Source organism: Erythrolamprus reginae, chromosome 4 (assembly GCF_031021105.1).
Source record: "Erythrolamprus reginae isolate rEryReg1 chromosome 4, rEryReg1.hap1, whole genome shotgun sequence".
NCBI lineage: Eukaryota > Metazoa > Chordata > Lepidosauria > Squamata > Dipsadidae > Erythrolamprus > Erythrolamprus reginae.
The window spans coordinates 15,430,181-15,447,655 of record NC_091953.1 but is presented as its reverse complement, the minus strand read 5'-3'; the positions used below and the strand labels follow the sequence as shown (position 1 = coordinate 15,447,655).

Here is a 17,475-nt window from a genome sequence, read left to right as displayed (position 1 = left end):
TGGCCCCCACGCATGTGCCTCACCCCCTCCCCTATTTTTTGGCTTCCAGGTTGAAGCAGGAGGCCTTCCAAGCCCAAAATGGGGTGCAGGGGGGCGTGTGCAGATGCACAACCCCCCAAAATAATAAATAATAAAAATAAAAATAAATAAATAAATAATAATAATAATAATAATAATAATAATAATAATAATAATAATAATTTATTAGATTTGTATGCTGCTCCTCTCCAAAGAATCGGGGCAGCTCACAAAAATAATAAAAACAATATTATAGTAGAACAAATCTAATATTAAAAAACATATAAAACCCTATCATTATTTAAAAAACCAAACAACACATTCATACCAAACATAAAACAAAGTATAAAAGAGCCTGGGGAAAAGGTGTCTCAACTCCCCCATGCCTGGCGGTATAAGTGAGTCTTGAGTAGTTTACGAAAGACAGGGAGGGTGGGGGCAATTCTAATCTCCAGGGGGAGTTGATTCCAGAGGGCCGGGGCCGCCACAGAGAAGGCTCTTCCCCTGGGGCCCGCCAAACGACATTGTTTAGTCGACGGGACCCGGAGCAGGCCAACTCTGTGGGACCTTATCGGTCGCTGGGATTCGTGCGGTAGCAGGTGGTTCCGGAGGTACAAAATGCAATGTTAATGCCCTGGGCATGTGAGACCCCGCACATGCATGTGCTGTGCGTGCGCATCAATGCCCCCACATATGTGGGACAGACCTAAAGACCAGCTGGCCCCACAGGAGGCGTTTGTGCATGCACAGTGACGCTGGGCTGGGGTCATGGTTGGAGTGCCTGTAGAGAAGGCTCTGCATGCCATCTGTGGCACACCTGCCATAGCTTCGCCATCATGGGTATAGGCTTTCCTGCTTAAGCAGGGGGTTGGACTAGAAGACCTCCAAAATCCCTTCCAACTGTGTTATTCTGTTAACTTCAAGACAATGCTCTGTTAGGCTTCTTTTCATTTCTATTAAGCTACAGAAAGAAAAGAGGGGGACGGAAGGTTCAGAAATAAAAAAAATGAAGAGTTAAAACACACATGAGCATACACGAACATCACAGCTTTAAACAAAGCAATGGAATTTTACATCCACCCAAGACTACGTAACTCCCTAAAAGGGAAACAATCCCTCTCACTTTTCAAAAAATATATTTATAATCATTAACCCTACGGTATCATTTTAAAGACATTGGGATGAATATAACCAAGTGCATAAATAAAACCTACCAGGGTGCAAAGGGGGAAAAAGATTTTTGAATTCCTAAAAACATATTTTTGGACACTATCCCATTTTCCTTGTAATATGGACACCTATGAATATGCCTGTGTACATATGCACATGTTTGATATCGCTTGTTCTCATCCTTCTGTTTCTGTGGCATTTAAATCATCAACTGACCTTGCTTTCATCACATTCTTTCAAAGGACACAAAACCCCAAGTTGTTAAGATGGTTAAATTCTTAAATTGAGTGCTCACATGTTAAATTTGGGGACCATGATTTCCAGCAATACTTCAGAAGTATGAGTAGAAAATAGGGAAAGAGTAGAGCAGGTTAGTAAAGAAACATACATTGTTGGAAATGTAAAATAGAAATAGGTACTTATTATCATACTTGGTGGACATGCCCAAAAGTAAAAGAATATTGGAACCTAATAGAAAAATGGTTAAAAGAAATAACACAACAAGAAATTAAGAAAACACCAGAATTCTTTCTATTAGGTATTTCAAATAAGAAGTACAAAAAAGATATACATTATTTAATAACTCATATATTAGTAGCAGCCAGGATAGCTTTTGCTCAAAAATGGAAAGAAACCGAGACTCCAAAAGAAACAGATATTCTTAAGAAAGTTTTAGAATGTGCTGAGCTTGATATGATGACGAGAAGGTTAAATAACCAAGAAGAATCAGAATTCTATGATGTTTGGCAAAAGGTATATATTTGGTGGGATACAAAGAAACAGAGATAATTTATTGTTATTTTACTTTAAATATACTGTATCAGCATTTAGTAGTTATATTGTAGTAGATGATGATTATTCACAATATAAATGTGAACTCTTTTTTTCTTCTACCCTTATTCTTTCGTCTTTTTTTCCTTCCTTTTCCCCCCTTTATCTTAGCTCAATTTAAGTTAGAATTTTAAATTTTTTACATATGTTGCTAAATATTTTAGATGTGTTCTTATTTACCACTTTATAATTGATATTTTTAAGTATTTTATAGACGGTGTTAAACAACGACAAGATTTTTTCTTTTCATTTTTTTTAATGCTTAAATATAGAAACATAGAAACATAGAAGTCTGACGGCAGAAAAAGACCTCATGGTCCATCTAGTCTGCCCTTATACTATTTTCTGTATTTTATCTTAGGATGGATATATGTTTATCCCAGGCATGTTTAAATTCAGTTACTGTGGATTTATCTACCACATATGCTGGAAGTTTGTTCCAAGGATCTACTACTCTTTCAGTAAAATAATATTTTCTCATGTTGCTTTTGATCTTTCCCCCAACTAACTTCAGATTGTGTCCCCTTGTTCTTGTGTTCACTTTCCTATTAAAAACACTTCCCTCCTGGACCTTATTTAACCCTTTAATATATTTAAATGTTTCGATCATGTCCCCCCTTTTCCTTCTGTCCTCCAGACTATACAGATTGAGTTCATTAAGTCTTTCCTGATACGTTTTATGCTTAAGACCTTCCACCATTCTTGTAGCCCGTCTTTGGACCCGTTCAATTTTGTCAATATCTTTTTGTAGGTGAGGTCTCCAGAACTGAACACAGTATTCCAAATGTGGTCTCACCAGCATTCTATATAGTGGGATCATAATCTCCCTCTTCCTGCTTGTTATACCTCTAGCTATGCAGCCAAGCATCCTACTTGCTTTCCCTACCGCCTGACTGCACTGTTCACCCATTTTGAGACTGTCAGAAATCACTACCCCTAAATCCTTTTCTTTTGAAGTATTTGCCAACACTGAACTGCCAATACAATACTCAGATTGAGGATTCCTTTTCCCCAAGTGCATTATTTTACATTTGGAAACATTAAACTGCAGTTTCCATTGCTTAGACCATTTATCTAGTAAAGCTAAATCATTTACCATATTACAGACGCCTGACTTCTACTCTGAGCGGAGCGACTGTAGCTCCACTAAGTGTTGCATGCTATGTATGTCATGTTTGTCTATGAAATTTAATAAAAATATTTAAAAAGAAAAGAAACATCCTATCGGATAGGAAAGCCAGAACAATCAATGCATTCACAGAGTGATAGTATTGGAGCCGTATGAAATCTTAGTGTGTTGTATGATTTATTGGGTATGGTTTTTTCCCCCTTTCATTGTGAGTTATTGATATGTATTTATGTTGGAGGGGGTGCACTAAAGGAGGCTCAGTCAATCTCACTGTACACATGTTGTGCATTGACAATAAAGATTTGGTTGAACTGAATTGAATTGTAATTACCATTTTACACTCCACTTATAAGACCACACTTGAAATACTGCATCCTGTTCTGGTCACCACAATACAAAAAAGATGTTGAGAAGCTAAAAAGAGTGCAGAGAAGAACAATGAAGAAGATTGGGGAGGTTAAAACATATGAGGAATGGTTGTGAGAACTGGGCTAGTCCAAGGAAGAGAAGGATCGGGGCGAGATGATTGAAGTCTTCCAATATTTGAGAGGCTGTACAAAGAATAGAGGGTTGATTTATTTTCCAAATAAAGGACATAAAGTAATGGATGGAAGCTTGTCAAAAAGAAATCTAACCGATAATTAAGGAGATATTTCCTATCTATAACAATTAATCAGTAGAATGGCTTGTCTCCAGAAATTGTTCCATGGTTGAGATTTTTTAGAGAGGGACTGGATAGAATACATAGAAACATAGAAGACTGATGGCAGAAAAAGACCTCATGGTCCATCTAGTCTGCCCTTATACAATTTTCTGTATTTTATCTTAGGATGGATATATGTTTATCCGAGGCATGTTTAAATTCAGTTACTGTGGATTTACCAACCACGTCTGCTGGAAGTTTGTTCCAAGCATCTACTACTCTTTCAGTGAAATAATATTTTCTCACGTTGCTTTTGATCTTTCCCCCAACTAACTTCAGATTGTGTCCTCTTGTTCTTGTGTCCACTTTCCTATTAAAAACACTTCCCTCATAGGCCTTATTTAACCCTTTAACATATTTAAATGTTTCGATCGTGTCCCCCCTATATCTTCTGACCTCCAGACTATACAGATTGAGTTCATGAAGTCTTTCCTGATACATTTCATGCTTAAGACCTTCCACCATTCTTATAGCCCATCTTTGGACCCGTTCAATTATCTTTTTGTAGGTGAGGTCTGCAGAACTGAACACAGTATTCCAAATGTGGTCTCACCAGCACTCTATATAGCGGGATCATAATCTCCCTCTTTCTGCTTGTTATACCTCTAGCTATGCAGCCAAGCATCCTACTTGCTTTTCCTACTGCCTGACTGCATTGTTCACCCATTTTGAGACTGTCAGAAACCACTACTCCTAAATCCTTCTCTTCTGAAGTTTTTGTTAACACAGAACTGCCAATACAATACTCAGATTGAGGATTCCTTTTCCCCAAGTGCATTATTTTACATTTGGAAACATTAAACTGCAGTTTCCATTGCTTTGACCATTTATCTAGTAAAGCTAAATCATTTACCATATTACAGACGCCTCCAGGAATATCAACCCTATTGCACACTTTAGAGTCATCGGCAAATAGGCAAACTTTCCCTACCAAACCTTCCCCTATGTCACTCACAAATATATTAAAAAGGATAGGACCTAGAACAGACCCTGTTCTGATAACCATTTATCTAGAATTTATCTGTTCAAGCAAGGGATTAGAGTAGAAAATCTCCAAGATCTCTTCCAAGTCTTATTTTGTATTCTACTAATTAACAGGAATACTGTACAGCATAATAGTAAAAAGATCCCTAATTTCGTATTATTTTCCATTCTTTAAGTTTTTCTTTCTTCTTCATGGCCATATCCATGATCGGACGTTGGCAATCCTATTTTTATCAACAGCCACATGAAAAAATGCTGCTGAGTTTTGTCTAAACCAATCCCTTAGATTTTAAAGCCACAATGTTGTTATTCTGCCTGGATCTCGTTTTTCTTTATACAGATTATATTACATGAGCGACAAGCTCTTAGCCAAAATACAAATTATATACATAAAAGAAGAATGTTTTAATAAAGATGCCCACTGCAGACAAATTATAGATATCTCAAGGACTCTTATTTTCGCTGCCAACACAAACAGATGCAAAATTATGGCCGTGAAATTATCCCAGATAATTCATGCAGGAACTTAGATACTTCAAAATGACAAAAATCACATTAATTTGTCGTGAAGATGATAAAAACACAATTTGAATTTGCATTCGTATCCAGACAACTGCTTTGATAAAATAGTTGAACTTTTGTAAACCTCAGTAAAAAAACCAATCACTCTGAAAGGACTTCAACAATAGTAACTACTTCATTTTAAGTATACTGCTCAAAAAAATAAATAAAGGGAACACTCAAATAACACATTTGAATGAATGAAATATTCTCATTGAATACTTTGTACTGTACAAAGCTGAATGTGAACAACAGCATGTGAAATTTATTGTCAATCAGTGTTGCTTTCTAAGTGATTTCACAGATATTTGATTTACTTGGGAGTTATAGTGTGTTGTTTAAGTGTTCCCTTTATTTTTTTGAGCAGTGTATAATATGATCTGCAGCCTCTTTTCCCCAATGTTGCTTTACTCTTTTGATGGCACAGAATTTATATTATTTTATTTATTTATTTGTTTTGTCAAGTACATATTGGAGGTATGTAAAGATATAATATTCATATGCATACTAGTAAAATAAATAAGAAGGAACATTAAATATAATAATATCCATATACATGATACTAGTAAAAAAATAAAAACATTAGGACAGGGGACAGAAGGCACGCTGGTGCTCTTATGCACGCCCTTTACTGACCTCTTAGGAATCGGGAGAGGTCAACGGTGGCTAGTCTAAGGGTAAAGTTTTGGGGGTTAGGAGATGATACTACAGAGTCTGGAAGTGAGTTCCATGCATCAACAACTCAGTTACTAATGTTGTATTTCCTGCAGTCGAGTTTGGAGCGGTTTACATTAAGTTTGTATCTGTTGTGCGCTCGTGTGTTGTTCTGGTTGAAGCTGAAGTAGTTGTTGACAGGAAGGACGTTGAAGCAGATGATTTCATGGGCTATGCTTAGGTCGTGTTTAAGGCAATGTACAGTAGTTCTAAGCTTTCTAAACCTAGGATTGTAAGTCCCGTGTATATGTCCACCATTACAACAAACATATGGTTCTCTTCATGATCACTTTAAGTAGAAACTTTAAAAGGCCAACACATTCATTAGTCACCAAAGAAACAGATGATAAAGCGGAAGATCTTCAGCTCAGTCTGTAGCAGACTCTCAAGGTTCCCGATTAGGGATACAGTATTCATCCATCATCATGGGTGAGAGACTGGAATAGCTGAGAAAGAGAGTGGAAGGGAGAGGAGACATAAACAATCAAGGTACAGAGTCTGGATTTATTGGTAGCAAACCAGCCAGGGTGATAAGAAAGCAGGAAGGAGCACTTCAATGGGTCTCTGTCATAACAACTCATAAATGAGTTACAGTTTGCAGGATTCTATACGTAACTCCAAATCCACATTAACAGTATCTTAAAACTCTGTAGTTTTTTTGCATCCTTGAATTTTGTATCCTTGAATCCTAAATTCACTTTCTAGACCAGGGCTGGGCATTTAATTTTGCCATGGGGCCACATGAGAAATTGGGATGATTTTAGAGGGCCGGACTAATATAATTAACTCAGTTAGTTAGTTAGTTAGTTAGTTAGTTAGTTAGTTAGTTAGTTAGATAGATAGATAGATAGATAGATAGATAGATAGATAGATAGATAGATAGATAGATAGATAGATAGATATGCCGCCCCTCTCCGGAGACTCGGGGTGGCTAACAGCAATAATAAAACAGCATACAATAATAATCCAATACTAAAAACGATTAAAAACCCATTAATATAAAAACCAAACATACATACAGACAAACCATGCATAAAATTGTAAAGGCCTAGGGGAATTGAGTATCTCAATTCCCCCATGCCTGGCGGCAGAGGTGGGTTTTAAGTAGCTTACGAAAGGCAAGGAGGGTGGGGGCAATTCTAATCTCTGGGGGGGAGTTGGTTCCAGGGGGCCGGGGCTGCCACAGAGAAGGCTCTTACCCTGGGTCCCACCAAGCGGCATTGTTCTACTCAATACTGTAAAGACCCAGACCCAAACACCCAGACCCACTCTACAGACCCCTAATTGTTTGCTTTATGGCAACACGGTGCACCACAGTCACTGCGCTGGAGTGTTTGCGTGGTTTTTGTGCTCAGCTGCTCTCGGTAGGAGGTCGGAGTCCGCTCCAGTGCGAGGATGAAAGAGCTCACTGCGTCAGCAAGGACTCGTCCGGTTCCTGCTTTCCTCATGATTCATCAGGAAAGCAGGAACCGGAGGAGTCCCGGCAGACGCGGTGAGCTCTTTCATTCTCCCACTAGAGTGAACCCCGACCTCCGCGGACCGGTCACAGATAGCGGGCGGGCCAGTCAGAGACAGCAGGCGGGCCGGATGTGGCCCACGGGCGGCCCCTTGCCCAGGTCTGTTTTAGACCTTATTAGGAAAGTTTACTTGGATATCTAACTCCTATTTTTTTTACCAGAAATTGACCACTACAGATTTGAAGTATAATTAATTATAATTCAACATATACTAGTTTCTTAAACTATAAGACAATAGGGAACTATTGTTTCTTTTAATTTCAATGCTTCAAATCCTTTCTTTTGGATCCTATGTTAAGGAGGCAACAAAGATAGCAAATGATCTAAGGCAAAATTTGTATAAATTTAAGGTATGGTATCTTGGTTGAAAAATTCTAGGCTAGCACCATTTGGCAGCAAAGTTAAATTTTTACCTCTATGTCAGTCTACTGCTCTCTGTTTTTGCAGGAACATAGATAGCAATCTTAAATTTTAGATAATCATCTTGGTTATTAAAATTATTTTAAAAATTGAAATGCAGAATAATATTTTTAATATTTACATTGCATTACATCAAATTGATCCATAGCCTGTTTTCCAGACAAACACTGTTTTGCAAATTAATTGTAATGGAATATTTACCATTATAATCAGAATAATGTCTTTAAATCAAGATAACACATAGAAAACAATTGCATTTTTCTTTCTGTTATGTGTTTGGCAGTTTCTTTCATGAAAGTTAAAACAGGTTTGCCGCTGTTTTCCCTGGAGGTTTTCCAAATCCAGGGAGGTATGAAAGACTGCAAGATACTGAATTGTCTGAAAAAATAAAATAGTTCTGTCCGCTTTTAACTTTTATTATAACTTATAATAAACTTTATTATAACCCCTTTTTACCTTCTGTAAAATGTGATTATATTTTGCTAGTATTTATGGTTACTTAATGTCCAAAATAAGGATTCTATTATCAGTGTTATTCTGTGCTCTACTCCAGCACTTGGATGATACATAAAATATAACTCAAGATTTGTTGACTTAAAATATTTGATGAAAATTCATACATATAGAATTGTGTTTACAGAAAAGCAGATGTTCTTTCTATTTGAAGCACTTTTCAAATGTGCTTCCTAGATAGTTCTTTAAATAAATCTAAAATGATGGATGGCACTTTAGGACTAACTCATTTCATCAGGAATTTATCAGTGTGATTATTCTTCCAAAACTTATTCATATCTAGAGGGGGAAACCATCATAATTAAAATCACTCTACTTAACTGAAAATATTAGAACTTAAGAGTTTTCTACCCTTATGGATTCTGTTTAAACTCCTAACTTCACTGTACAGTGATCCCTCGATCATCGCGAGGGTTCCGTTCCAGGACCCCTCGCGAAGATCGATTTTTCGCGAAGTAGCGGTGCGGAAGTAAAAACACCATCTGCGCGTGCGCAGATGGTGTTTTTGCTTCCACTGCCGGCCGCCCTTCGCCTGCCCACCCCGTTGCTCGCGCCTGGGGTGCGCGCGCGCTTGGGGACATCCCAGCTCCGCTCCCCAGCTGGGAAGCGGAGCTAGGGAGTCCCCACCGCGCGCGTTGCTGGGGAAAGCGCGCGCGCTTGGGGACTCCCTAGGTCCGCTCCCCAGCTGGGGAGCGGACCTAGGGAGTCCCCAAGCGCGCGCGCTTTCCCCAGCAACGCGCGCGGGGTGGGGACTCCCTCCCCAGCTGGGGAGCGGACCTAGGGAGTCCCCAAGCGCGCGCGCTTTCCCCAGCAACGCGCGCGCGGTGGGGACTCCCTCCCCAGCTGGGGAGCGGACCTAGGGAGTCCCCAAGCGCGCGCGCTTTCCCCAGCAACGCGCGCGGGGTGGGGACTCCCTCCCCAGCTGGGGAGCGGACCTAGGGAGTCCCCAAGCGCGCGCGCTTTCCCCAGCAACGCGCGCGCGGTGGGGACTCCCTCCCCAGCTGGGGAGCGGACCTAGGGAGTCCCCAAGCGCGCGCGCTTTCCCCAGCAACGCGCGCGGGGTGGGGACTCCCTCCCCAGCTGGGGAGCGGACCTAGGGAGTCCCCAAGCGCGCGCGCTTTCCCCAGCAACGCGCGCGGGGTGGGGACTCCCTCCCCAGCTGGGGAGCGGACCTAGGGAGTCCCCAAGCGCGCGCGCTTTCCCCAGCAACGCGCGCGCGGTGGGGACTCCCTCCCCAGCTGGGGAGCGGACCTAGGGAGTCCCCAAGCGCGCGCGCTTTCCCCAGCAACGCGCGCTCGCTGGGAAGCAGAGCTAGGGTGTCCCCAGGCTCGCGCGCACCGCCCGCCCGCCCACGCTGTTGCTGGCTCCGCTTCCCAGCTGGGAGGCGGAGGTGGGGTTTCCCGCGCGCGTGCCGCCCGCCCGCCCACGCCGTTGCTCGCGCCGATGCTGTCTTACCAGGGCAAGAGGGGGAAGACCCAGGGAAGCCTCTGCCCGGCGGGGAAACTCCACCATCTACGCATGCGTGGAAGGGCACGCATGCGCAGATGGTGGAGTTTACTTCCGGGTTGAAAACTCGCGATATGGCGTTTCGCGAAACTCGAGATCGCAAAACTCGAGGGATCACTGTATTTGAAACGATTTGCAGTATTAAGGATAAAATACCATAAACAATTATAAGTGTAGGATATGCAAATACTTCATCTCATTAATTTTTATCAAATTTTCATTGCATATTACCCTGTTTTTCATATAATCTAAAATATGGAATTTAATAAGTCATAACAGCTCAGCATTTTTTCTCCCAATGTTGTGTCTTTTTTTATGGACGGCATCATAATTACTGCAGAGTTATCGTGCGGTAAGACGGGCAGCCAATACATTTAATAATAAATAAATAAATAATTCCCTTGATATTTTGATCTTTGCAGCAGTTAGATAGCTGTTCCAGTAGTTCATTTAAAGCCACAAGAAATGGGAAATTTAAGGTATGGTATCTTGGTTGAAAAATATCATTTCCTATTCTATTTTAGGAGGGAAAGAAGTGGCTGTGTTTTAAATCAATGGGGGGAAAAATAAAAGATTTAGTTAACAGTAGCAAATGTTCTTTATTCAGCAGGGAATGTGCTAAAACATGTGGCTTTTACTGCTATTGGTAACACAATGAACAACATCTGTGAGAACAAACTGCTTAAGTTCCCATTAGAGAAAAGAAGTTATTCCAAGTATTAATTATCACAGCTGAAAGAAATTGGTCAGGGTTTCTTAAATAACTTTCACCAGCTGCATATTTTATCATTAGTTCTATAGCTGACCATTGCGTAGTATTGTACTGTTATTATAAGCTAGGTTCTCTCTTACATAACAACAAGGGTAGGTTCCTCCCAGTTTGGACCAGATTGCCTGAACTGTTAGAAACTCACTGGTGACGTGATGATGGTATCACAGATCTGGTTCAGTTGGTGCCGGTCTGTAGCCTCCACCATGTTTTTTGGGGAGAATTTTTGGTGAATATTTTACTGTTTCAAAGGTTTTTTTCTGTTCTGCTGCTCATAAAAAGCTCCTCCCTCCCACCCCTAGGTTTAAACTGACCTTTATTCCTTCGCCCGAAGCATAGCTTGTCAGTTCCTTAGCTATTATTTGGGACAATTCCAGCTACTGAGCATGTACGGAAGCCAAATTGCATGAGGGATTGTGCGCACACGCAAGTGGAGCATGTGTGCGCATCAGTGAAAGGTTGCAAAAAATTTACTACCACAATGTGGGCATGGATTATTTTGTGGGTGTGGCTTGTCAGCCATATGACCAGGTGGGAGTGGCTTGATGATCCTGTGACGGGGGTGACTTAAAGGTCATGTGACTGGCTTAAAGGTGGCCAACTTGAGGTCACTTACGTCAAGGGTTTGGGTTAGGGTGCCTGACCTCTCCTCACCTCAAAGATACAATTTCCCTATCTATTTACTATTAACTGAACATCCAAAATATATTATTTAATTCTATGTATATATGCTATATGTGTACATACATATTACACACAGGTACACAAAAATATACATTATCTACTATATGAATGGTATGAGTCTTCGGAGAGAGGCAGCATGCAAATCTAATAATAATAATAATAATAATAATAATAATAATAATAATTATTATTATTATTATTATTATTATTATTATTATTATTATTATTATTATGTCAGTACAACACAGTAAACGAGATCACTATGCTGGATTTCGTATTTCATCACCAGTCGGGCGCTTCCCAAACACCTAGGACTGCGTGATGTAGCGGCGAATTATGTTTGCCGATCCCAATAATAATAATAATAATAATAACAACAACAATAATAAGTATTATTATTATTATTACTATTACTATTATTATTATTAGTAGTAGTAGTAGTAGTAGTATGTACACACACACAGCTCTTCTAAAATTATACACATTCAACCTCATTTATTGCTATAGGAAATCATACCCAGAGCCCAGAAGGGAAAAAAAGGGTGGGGGTGAATCAAAATTTTTCTATCGGTACTGCGTATCTGACTGTAGGAGCCCATCACTGGTATGCATGCAGAACATCGCAATGTGAACCGGTGGCAAAAGTAAGTTGAATCCACCCCTGCATAACATTCACAAATAAATACTGCAGAAAACAATGCAAAAGCAACTATCAAAAACATGAGGTGCAAAGGGTTAAAAAAAATCAAAATTGCTATTTTTCGTCATAATGTCAGAAAAAGACATTCATACAAAAGTCTCTAATATTAGGAAAAGTACTAGCAGTTTACCACTACTAAGCCATACTACACTAATATGCTGCTTATGAAAACTGTTACTATTGTATAAGCTAAAATGTAAGTAGAGATAAAAGATAGTCTTTCCTGATAAGTTTTATGCTGAAGACCTTCCACCATTTTTGTAGCCCCTCTTTGGACCCGTTCAATTTTATCAATATCATACCTTGACTATGGCCACCCAGTACCCCGAGGTCAAATACAACTTTGATGTAGCCATTAATGAAATCAAGTTTGACACCCCTGCCCTACAATGTACATGTATTTAAGGCATAAATATAAATGATGTTTAATGGCTTTCTATTATTTTTAATTCCAGTTTTAACCAACCTGTTCAACACTTATACTGGCTCTTTGCACAAATAATGAGTTTAGCTTTAACACCTTTTGCCATACTTTTACCTAACACCGACCCTAGTTTACCCACTGATTTATAAAGTTAGAAATAAGTGTTATTATTAACCAGGATGAAATTAATTCCCAAAGGAGAGTACTTCGACCAATATTTATGTCATCTGGAATGCTCTTCCTGAGATCTTTTCCTTAAAGATGTAAACCCATGACTCTTCTTCTACTTTCCATACCAACTGATACCTAACTCAGAATGTAAACATTTAACTTGGAGAGTACGAGCCAAGGAATCAACTTTCTGCTCTTGGAAGATGGATTGTTATTTTTTGTATGTACATCTCTGCCAAAAAATGTAATAATGGGTTAGTGAGCAATTACATAAATAGTTCACAATTTAAAATAGAATCATTTAAGTTTTTTTCTGGCACAGTTTTGCGCACAATATTTTTTTGCACGGTTATTTTTTAATCAGAATAGAGCTGGAAGGGACCTTGGAGGTCTTCTAGTCCAGCTCCCTGTTAAACAGGAGACCCTATACCAGTGATGGTGAATCTATGGCACAGGTGCCATGCGGAGCCATATCTACTGGCACGTGAGCCGTTGCCCTACTCAGCTCCAACGTGCATGTGTATGCTGTTGAGCTGATTTGTGGCTCCCACAGAGGCTCTGGGAGGGCGTTTTTGGCTTTCAGAGAGCCTCCAGGGAGATGGGGGAGGGCATTTTTACCCTCTCCTGGCTCCACGGAAGCCTTTGAAACTTGGGGAGGATGAAACACGAGCCTACTGGGCCCACCAGAAGTTAGGAATCAGGCTGTTTTCAGTCCTCCAGAGGGCCTCTGGAGGCTGGGGAAGCTGTTTTCGACCTTCCCAGGCACTGAATTATGGGTGTGAGCATTCACGCATGTGCGATAGTGCCCATGCATGCTCTTTCAGCACCCATGGGAAAAAAGGTTCACCATCACTGCCCTACACCATTTCAGACAGGTGGCTGTCCAGTTTCTTGTTGGTAGTGACCTGTAAAGACCTTCATGGCATTGGACCAGAATACCTCCGGAACCGCCTTCTACAGCACGAATCCCAGCGGCCGCTAAGGTCCCACAGAGTTGGCCTTCTCCGGGTCCCGTCGACCAAACAATGTCGTTTGGCAGGCCCCAGGGGAAGAGCATTCTCTGTGGTGGCCCCGGCCCTCTGGAATCAACTCCCCCCAGAGATTAGAACAGCCCCCACGCTCCTTGTCTTTCGCAAGTTACTCAAGACCCACCTATTTTGCCAGGCATGCGGGAACTAAGACATCTCCCCAGGCTTTCTTATATTTTATGTTTGGTATGTATGTATTGTATGGTTTTTAACAGTTGGGGTTTTTTATATAATTTTTATTATTAGATTTGTTCCATTGTTATACTGTTTTTATTACTGTTGTGAGCCGCCCAGAGTCTTCAGAGAGGGGAGGCATACAAATCTAATAAATTGAATTGAATTGAATTCTTCTTAAAAGTCTCCAGTGATGAAGCATCTACAACTTCTGAAGGCAAGCTGATCCTCTAGTGAAATGTTCTCACCGTTAGGAAGTTTCTCCTTAATTCCAGGTTGTTTCTCTCCTTCATTGGTTTTTAGTGTTTGGTGTCTCTTGTCCTGCCTTCTGGTGCTTCGGAAAATAAATTGACTGCTTTTGTGGCAGCCTCTCAAATCCTGGAAGACTTCTATCATGTCATCGTCATCCCCAGTCCCTTTTTTTCTCTAGACGAGCCAAACCTAAATCCTGCAACCTTTCTTCATGTGTTTTAGTTTTTTTCAGGCCTTTAATCTTCTTAGTTGCTTCTCTTTGCACTTTTCCCAAAGTTTCAACAACTTTTTTGTATTGCGGTGACTGAAACTGGATGCAGTGTTGCAAGTGTAGCCTTACTAAGGATATATCAGGCATTACTTGCAGGTCAGAAGATGGACTTACAAAAAAAAAGATATACTTAGGTATGAAAGAATACAATGGATGTTGTGGTTGGCTCTGGCCCAGCTCCTGCCCCAGGGAATGTGGAGATGGATGCAGGGGAAACTTCAACATGTCACAGGCCTGTGTTATTGCTGACAGAATCCGTTCAGAGTTTAGTTTCTTCGGATGAAGAAGAAGGTGGGAGTGACTTGGCAGAGGAGGGCTTGGCACACAGCCCAGGCAGTCAATCTTCCTTATCTTCTATTGCTTCAGATGATGACATTTTGGATCCACGCAAGCGCAGAATTATGCGTAGACAAGACCAAGTAAGAACATATTACAGGAAATAAGGGAGGCCACCTGTGTTTGGGTGGGGCTTCAGTAATTAGGGCTGCTGCTATAAATAGCAGCATCTGGGTTTGGCCGTTGTGGAAGAATATCTGATCGCAGTTCGTCAGGAATCTTGTGTTGCTGGACTTTGTTGCTTTTTCACGCCTTTGGAACCAAAGCAGAGCAACGTGTGTGTGTGTGTGTCTCACTTCGTTGGAAGAAGAAGGGGTGTGAAGTTTCTTCACAGCTGCTGGCTAAGTACTTAATGACTGCTTTAAGGGAAATTGTACAGACTACCCGGTTGTTTTGGGAAGAGTGCTCTTTGCAATACAAAAGGAGTGCTTAGTTTATTTTGACTTTTGTGAGAAAGAACATTGTTTTGAATTTTCAAACATGTGTGTGTCTGAAATTTGTACCCTTGAGTTTTCGGGAGGCTCCTATCAGAGAGCCCAGCAGAACAATGGGTACAAATTAAGGAACACCTGGCCTTTGCCTAATAAAATAATATCTCAGATATTTTTACCGCCTTATCAGAGCATAATTTCTTACAATACCTGCTGATGCACCTCTATTGAACTGCTTGGCTAAACACAAAGCAGATGGTTATAGACGTTATTTCATTAATTCACTGTGATGCAAGAGATATCTTTCCTGCTTCTGCAAATACGTCATTTCATAAAGCAAGGCAGAATGTAAATTAGTCGAGCCAATGACTATGGATTCAATTTAAAATTAAAATGTTATTAACTTTTTCCAGCTGACTGCTTCTAAGCAGATATAATAAGTTTCGGTGTATAATTCTTAATGATGATTCAAGCAAAGCAAATGTTACTGAATGTTATTTTTTTAAAACTATGTATAAGTATTTCAATAAAAAATGAATTCCAGTAAATGTTGCAATTTGCTACTCACTTTAAATTTTAAAAAATGAAGAAAATAAATACAAGTTAGTTTGCTCTAATATGGAAAAAGGATCAGCTATGCAGATAGCAGGAGTATGCTAAGTTTACCAAAATTGTTTTTTTGGCGGAATCAGCAAGGGCAGATGTTATTCATATCAGGCTAACCCAAGTTTATATCCAAAGTAAGATTTGGATAAACAACTTCATTCTCTGATTATCTAAAGTGGGAAGAACACACACAAAATAACTGTTTTACAGTTTGAGGTTTTATTTTAAAGTAGAATGGGTTATAATTTGCAAAAAAGCTAATTAGAGAGAATAAAGCTTCCTAAACATTAGAGAACACGGTACAGAAGATTTTGACATGCCACTTTAAAATGTGAAGTAGGATAACAATCTCTACTTGCAACAATTTGCAATGAAATTTGCAAGTTTATTAAAAGTCTCTATGTGGAAGTATTGCTGCCAAATCTTGGGCACATATACAGTAATAGTGAGTTCATTTTTGTAAAGGAAGATAAGGTCTCTTCTGAATGAAATAGTTAATTGACAAGGATTGGACCAGAGATAATTTCACTACAGATTAAACAAAATCATTAAAGAAATCTTACTGAAATCATTGTATTTCTCGATGACTTGATTTTGTCCAAGGATGTTCAGACATGACAATAGGTTTAGATCTAATCTGAACCACCTTTTAATTTGTACAAAGGTTTGGGTACATTTCCCCCCAAATTACCCCATTCCATATATCATACAAGTAGTTCTCGATTTACAGCTCTTCATTTAGCAACCGTATAAAGTTACAACTACAGTGAAAAAATGACTTATGACCAGCTTTCACACTTACGACCGTTGTAACATCTCCATGGTCATGTGATCCAAACTTAGGTGCTTGGCAACTGTCATGTACTTATAACAGTTTGTTTATTATTTTTTTATTAATTTATTGATTGATTTGATTTGATTTGTATGCCGCCCCTCTAGACTCGGGGCGGCTAACAACAATAATAAAACAGCATATGACAAATCTAATATTAAAATAACTAAGAAACCTTTATTAAAAACCAAACACACACACAAATATACCATGCATAACTTGTATAGGCCTGGGAGAAAAGGAATATCTCAATTCCCCCGTGCCTGACGACAGAGGTGGGTTTTAAGGAGCTTACGAAAGGCAAGGATGCTTGCCTTTTTGTATGATTCAACTTATGCCACATCTTTCCAAATACTGCAAGTAAATGAAAGGAACACATATAGGATGGAGGATGCATGGCTCTTTAACGTAGAATGTGTGAAAAGGATTGGAATGTTCTTTTTGACCATGTTAAATTATCAGCCAACAATGAAAATGCTAAATTAGGACATACCAGAAGAGCCCTCCATTCCTCCACTTGCAACAGAATACCCTATGCAACTAGACTTACAATCCTAGGTTTAGAAAGCTTAGAACTACGTCGCCTTAAACACAACCTAAGCATAGCCCATAAAATCTTCTGCTTCAACGTCCTTCCTGTCAACGACTACTTCAGCTTCAACCACAACAATACAGATACAAACTCAAAGTAAACTGCTCCAAACTGGACTGCAGGAAATACAGCTTTAGTA

The 17,475-nt window shown here is 39.9% G+C and overlaps 1 protein-coding gene across 2 annotated transcripts in view; it reads right to left on the bottom strand.

Moving 5' to 3' along the window:
- Nucleotides 1-17,475, bottom strand: part of ARHGAP42 (Rho GTPase activating protein 42) — a 230,329-nt gene that overhangs the window by 159,834 nt on the left and 53,020 nt on the right. The window lies entirely within an intron of this gene.